The following is a 6,679-nucleotide window of genomic DNA, read 5'->3' as shown; positions in this document are numbered from 1 at the left end:
GATCTCAGCTGTATCTTACAGCTGACATCCGGCTGTAACGGCGGGGACCGAAATTAGCTTCGATCCCCGCCATTAACCCCTTAAAGGCATGGTGTTGCCCTAAAAACATGTTTTTTTTTAAAAAATTAAACATTCAGTGTGTGGGTGATTAAACATTGTTCCAATTTTTTTTATTTTTTTTAAGAGTCAGTAAATATTATAAATTGTATTCAATTGGATTCAATTTTATAGTATTTACCATTTCTGGTCACTAGATGGAGCCATTCACAAAATTGCAGCATTGCATGTGGTAAAGCAACCACATAGCTTTTCTGCTGCAAATTTTGGGAAAAGTGACTCGCTCTAGTGAGCTCACAGAATCCCCCCTCCCTTATCCTGGCAAGTGCCAGGAGAGGGAGGGCTTTCAATGTCTTCAAACCTCCTTACATTGTGTGCCGCCATTTTCAAAGCGACTACACAGTGGAAGGAGGTTGTAGTGCGAACATACCTGCGAGGAGACGCTCTGAGGAGGACCAGGACCATCGAGGCGGACCAGGACCATCGAGGCGGACCAGGACCATCGAGGCGGACCAGGACCATCGAGGCGGACCAGGACCATCGAGGCTGACCAGGAACATCGAGGCGGACCAGGACCATCGAGGCGGACCAGGACCAGCGAGGGGACACTTCGAGGACGAGGCGGCCAAGGAAGGACCAGTGTGTCGGACGTGGAAGGACGAGCGAGGCGACGGAGGAGGAGCAGCGAGTCGGACGAGGAGGACAAGGAAGGACGAGGTGTACCAGGGAATCGGACGTGGAAGGACGAGCGAGGCGACGGTGGAGGACGAGCGAGGCGACGGAGGAGGACGAGCGAGGCGACGTAGGAGGACGAGCGAGGCGACTTGGGAGGACCACCGTGGGGGAACAGCGAGGCGGTAAGTAACGGCGAAATAGGCATTATGTGTGGCATCATATAAGGGAGGCCTATGTCGGCATATACGGGAGGCCTGTGTCATCATACGGGAGGCCGGTGCCATCATATCAGGGAGGCCTGTGGCATCATACGGGAGGCCTGTGCCATCAAATCAGGGAGGCCTGTGGCATCATTTTTGGGAGGCCTGTGGCATCATATAGGGGAGGCCTGTGGCATCATATAGGGGAGGCCTGTGGCATCATATAGTGGAGGCCTGTGCCATCATACGGGAGGCCTGTGCCATCATATCGGGGAGGCCTGTGTCATCATATAGGGGAGGCCTGTGGCATCATAGAGGGAGAGCCTGTGCCATCATACGGGAGGCCTGTGGCATCATATCATGGAGCCATATCAGGGAGGCCTGTGGCATCATATAGGGGAGGCCTGTGGCATCATATAGGGGAGGTCTGTGGCATCATACCAGCGGAGGCCTGTGGCATCATATCAAGGGAGGCCTCTGCTAGTATTTACAGTGTGGCATCATTTACAGTGTGGCATCATTTACAGTGTGGCATCATTTACAGTGTGGCATCATTTACAGTGTGGTAGCATTTACATTGTGGCAGCATTTATAGTGTGGCAGCATTTTTAGTGTGGCAGCATGTACGGTGTGGCTGCCCTGGGTCATCATACCAGCGGAGACCTGTGTCATCATACCAGCGGAGGTCTGGGGCTGCATTTACAGTGTGGCAGCATTTACAGTGTGGCAGCATTTACATTGTGGCAGCATTTACATTGTGGCATCATTTAGAGTGTGGCAGCATTTATAGTGTGGCAGCATGTACGGTGTGGCTGCATGTACGGTGTGTCATCATACCAGCGGAGCCCTGTGTCATCATACCAGCGGAGACCTGTGTCATCATACCAGCGTAGGGCTGTGGCTGCATTTACAGTGTGGCATCATTTACAGTGTGGCAGCATTTACAGTGTGGCAGCATTTACAGTGTGGCAGCATGTACGGTGTGGCAGCATGTACGGTGTGTCTGCATGTACGTTGTGGCTGCATGTACGGTGTAGCATCATAGCAGCGGAGGCCTGTGGCATCATTTATAGTGTGGCATCATTTATAGTGTGGCAGCATTTATAGTGTGGCACCATTTATAGTGTGGCAGCATTTATAGTGTGGCAGCATTTATAGTGTGGCAGCATGTACGGTGTGTCTGCATGTACGGTGTGGCATCATACCAGCGGAGCCCTGTGTCATCATACCAGCGGAGACGTGTGGCTGCATTTACAGTGTGGCATCATTTATAGTGTGGCAGCATTTATAGTGTGGCAGCATTTACGGTGTGGCAGGATTTACGGTGTGGCAGCATGTACGGTGTGTCTGCATGTACGTTGTGGCTGCATGTACGGTGTAGCATCATAGCAGCGGAGGCCTGTGGCAGCATTTACAGTGTGGCAGCATTTACAGTGTGGCAGCATTTACAGTGTGGCAGCATTTACAGTGTGGCAGCATTTACAGTGTGGCAGCATTTACAGTGTGGCAGCATTTACATTGTGGCAGCATTTAGAGTGTGGCAGCATTTTTAGTGTGGCAGCATGTACGGTGTGTCTGCATGTACGGTGTGTCATCATACCAGCGGAGCCCTGTGTCATCATACCAGCGGAGACGTGTGGCTGCATTTACAGTGTGGCATCATTTACAGTGTGGCAGCATTTATAGTGTGGCAGCATTTACGGTGTGGCAGGATTTACGGTGTGGCAGCATGTAAGGTGTGGCTGCATGTACGGTGTAGCATCATAGCAGCGGAGGCCTGTGGCATCATTTATAGTGTGGCAGCATTTATAGTGTGGCAGCATTTATAGTGTGGCACCATTTATAGTGTGGCAGCATTTATAGTGTGGCAGCATTTATAGTGTGGCAGCATGTACGGTGTGTCTGCATGTACGGTGTGGCATCATACCAGCGGAGCCCTGTGTCATCATACCAGCGGAGACGTGTGGCTGCATTTACAGTGTGGCATCATTTACAGTGTGGCAGAATTTATAGTGTGGCAGCATTTACGGTGTGGCAGGATTTACGGTGTGGCAGCATGTACGGTGTGGCTGCATGTAATGTGTGTCTGCATGTACGGTGTGGCATCATACCAGCGGAGCCCTGTGTCATCATACCAGCGGAGACGTGTGGCTGCATTTACAGTGTGGCATCATTTACAGTGTGGCAGCATTTATAGTGTGGCAGCATTTACGGTGTGGCAGGATTTACGGTGTGGCAGCATGTACGGTGTGGCTGCATGTAAGGTGTGTCTGCATGTACGGTGTGGCATCATACCAGCGGAGCCCTGTGTCATCATACCAGCGGAGACGTGTGGCTGCATTTACAGTGTGGCATCATTTACAGTGTGGCATCATTTATAGTGTGGCAGCATTTACGTTGTGGCAGCGTATACCTTGTGGCAGCGTGTACATTGTGAGAGTGGCAGCATTGACAGAGTGGCAGCATTGACAGAGTGGCAGCATTGACAGAGTGGCAGCATTGACAGAGTGGCAGCATTGACAGAGTGGCAGCATTGACAGAGTGGCAGCATTGACAGAGTGGCAGCATTGACAGAGTGGCAGCATTTGCAGAGTGGCAGCATTTGCAGAGTGGCAGCATTTGCAGAGTGGCAGCATTTCCATAGTGGCAGCATTTCCATAGTGGCAGCATTTCCATAGTGTTGCAGCATTTAGAGTGTGGCAGCTATTTGTACATCACTTTATCTAATCACACAATGTGTGTGACTTTTTGATCAGCAGTTTACCAGGAGGAGAGGGAGCGCGCCAGTGAAAACACAACCGTGAGGAGTGTATTCGAGGAGCATAGATACTTTGAATAGGTGCGGGAGCGAGGGGACTACCCTAAACGTACAATAATTTGAAATTATGTTTTTTTAAATATATTATTGTACTTCTTTTAACAGGAGCCAAAGCAACGCTATCAGATACAGACGACGACAGCAGCAACCACAGCGGATTACCAACGTTTAGACGAACAGGCCATTCTGAGCAGCATAAGTTACGAATTCTAGAAAGTAAGTAATCCCTAACATAGGTAGTTCATATAAACATACATGACACACAAGTTCATCAGAGGAGCCAAACTATGCAGAGTGATCAGACAGGGATGACATTCTTCCAATGCGACCATGTTGCGCATAGTGCAACGCTTGAAGATGATCAATCCATTCATAAATTTTTTATTTTATTCTTCTGTAGGAAATATAACTTTGACATGCCGCATGATTGGCTGAAACGTTCTGTAATACAATGTGAAGGTACGGTGGTAATATGTGACAAAGAAAGGGGTTTTCACCAGCTGCTAAAGGATCCGGTTTGATGATGAGATGAGGGAAACAAGTTGTTTTCATCTGCTGGTGAAGGTCCATAAACATGTGACGAAGCAAGTTTTTTTCATCTGCTGATAACTTCTTAGTGTTTGTCGTTGACATGTGTGTATTTTCAATCTAAATCTCTTTGCCATTTCCGTCTACAAAATTCTACTTTTATATGTTGGTGCCTATCCGTCGATGTTGACTTTTTAACAGAACTATATTTTTGTGACTATGTTACAAAAACTTTTTGTGTTATGCATGTAAATTTTCTATTTGTGTTTATGATGGGACACTTCTTCTGTGTTACTGTGGAAGGCAGTTATGGCTTCATCAATAAAAAAAAATTTGTTTATAAATGCTATTCTCTTTAATTCACTGTCTCTATTACATACAAACAAATCAAAACAAAAAATTTGTTGGTCAGCCCAAAAAACCTATACTCAAACATTGACATGGTGAAACTGTCTGGCACTGAGATCATTGACGGTTTTACAATGATAGTCTAAAACGACACACTATTTTGTGCCTTGGTGAACCGTAAATTCCCAGTGCCAAACAGTTACCTATAAACAAGGTAACATGTAGAATACTCACTTCTCCACATGACAATCTACAACACAACATAGGTCACATTTGGGTGATAAAAATGGGTGACTTCGCAAGCGGTGATCCAAGAACTGCCACTAATGTGATGTTATGTCTTCAAAAAACGCTGATGTCAATATAATTTTAGACAAACTATAGTTTTACTCTTGCACTTACAAAAGGCAAACTCACACATCTAAATTGGAATAGTAAGTATGTTATTCCTCAAATACACCTGATTCGGGGTATCAACTATCTTTATGTAATCCATCGCTGGTAACGTAATGATCTTTTCTCATGCCATAATATTTACATTTACTTTTTTGATAGAAATGCCCTCGTGCATTGTCTCTAGTTGTGACAGTCGGTCTAATAGAGCTACTTACTCTCAAGGAGTGACCCTGCATGTTTTCCCAGGCAACATTGACAAGATAAAAGTTTGGCTCCAACAGGCCAGACAATCGTTGGACAATCTAGATGCACTCTCACAACGAATTTTTGATGGGAAAAAACAAGATTTATTTAGACTATGTTCAAAACACTTTGCAGAAGACTGTTATATTTTTAAGTCGGAAAAGAAGATACGATGGCTGAAGGAAAGTGCAATTCCCACGATATTCCCTTATCAGGAAACAGAGTGTCCACCATCTAAACGGAAACGTACAGAAGAGGAAGACACTTATTCTTGTGCAACACAATGCATGCAATTGCCTTTGCCTACTACATCCACCAACAGAATTACATACGCTTCGACCGGTACCTCAATGCAAAACGATCCACCAACGTCAATGTCCAAAGTCATGGGAGTGAAACATGTAAAAATAGGTGTCAAGAGGAAATATTTCGAAAGAAATGCAGCAACAAACACCCGACATACGACATTGTCAACGAGAGCCACCAACACACCTTTCAAAAGAATAAGAGATGCAACCACTCAATCACACATCTTCACAGTGGATAGAGGATGCCAGTTTCCAGAGGAAGAACTTTCTTTTGCTAACCAAATAACAATGCAGTTGGATCATTTTTACCCATCTACGTTCTCAACCCCCCGCTTACAAAGACAAACAGCAAGCAAAGTCATATTTGAGGATCCCGAGGAAAGCTTTGTTTCTTCTACTGTCATAAATGATCCAACAGATCTGGACTACGAACCACCAGATTCTAGTTTATCATTTGACAACGTGACAACAAATTTGTTTTCCGAACCAGCAGATGAAGAGCTAGTAAAAGAACGTAAATTTTTGGTTTTTGAATCGGCTTTAGATGTACTGGTTGCTCAGTGCGCGTGTTTCTGTGGCCACAAAATAGAAAACACAGTCAAATTCCAGCAAGGTACCTATCTTTCGCTACAAGGGAAATGTCCCAATGGACATGATTATTTTTGGGAAAGTCAACCAAAGTGTAATCGGATACCGGTTGGGAATCTTCTGATTGCAGCTTCCATTTTATTTAATGGTGGGAACTATGCAAAGATGTCTGACATTTGTAAATCGATTGGGGTGCAATTTATTTCACATTCCACTTTCTTTCGTCACCAAAGAAAATTCTTGTTTCCAGTGGTGGACATTCACTGGAAACAAGAAAAAATGGAACTTCATAAAGAAATCAAACAAACACCATTGTGTCTCCTTGGTGACGGACAATGTGATAGCCCTGGGCATAATGCAAAATATTGTGTGTACACATTGATGGATTACAAGAGCGACAAGATTGTTGACTTTGAAATCGTTCAGGTTACACAAACCACATCTTCTGTGGCTATGGAAAGTTTGGCCTTTCAAAACTGTCTGAACCGTGTTATTCAAGATGGCCTCAATGTGTATGT

At 45.5% G+C, this 6,679-nt stretch overlaps 1 long non-coding RNA gene across 2 annotated transcripts; it reads left to right on the top strand.

Annotated features, from left to right (window-relative positions):
• Positions 1 to 333: 333 nt before the first annotated feature.
• On the top strand, positions 334 to 4,520 carry LOC142732156 (uncharacterized). 2 transcript variants are annotated; one of them, XR_012879373.1, is made up of 4 exons: positions 334 to 914; positions 3,692 to 3,771; positions 3,856 to 3,966; positions 4,151 to 4,520. It is a non-coding gene; the product is annotated as an uncharacterized LOC142732156 (long non-coding RNA). The 2 variants fall into 2 exon arrangements; XR_012879372.1 differs by having other exon boundaries at positions 3,689 to 3,771.
• The last annotated feature ends 2,159 nt before the right edge of the window (positions 4,521 to 6,679 follow it).

The sequence above is a fragment of the Rhinoderma darwinii genome, unplaced genomic scaffold (genome assembly GCF_050947455.1).
Source record: "Rhinoderma darwinii isolate aRhiDar2 unplaced genomic scaffold, aRhiDar2.hap1 Scaffold_89, whole genome shotgun sequence".
Classification (NCBI taxonomy): domain Eukaryota; kingdom Metazoa; phylum Chordata; class Amphibia; order Anura; family Rhinodermatidae; genus Rhinoderma; species Rhinoderma darwinii.
The sequence above is the reverse complement of the archived record's forward strand: the minus strand, read 5'-3'. Positions and strand labels throughout refer to the sequence as shown.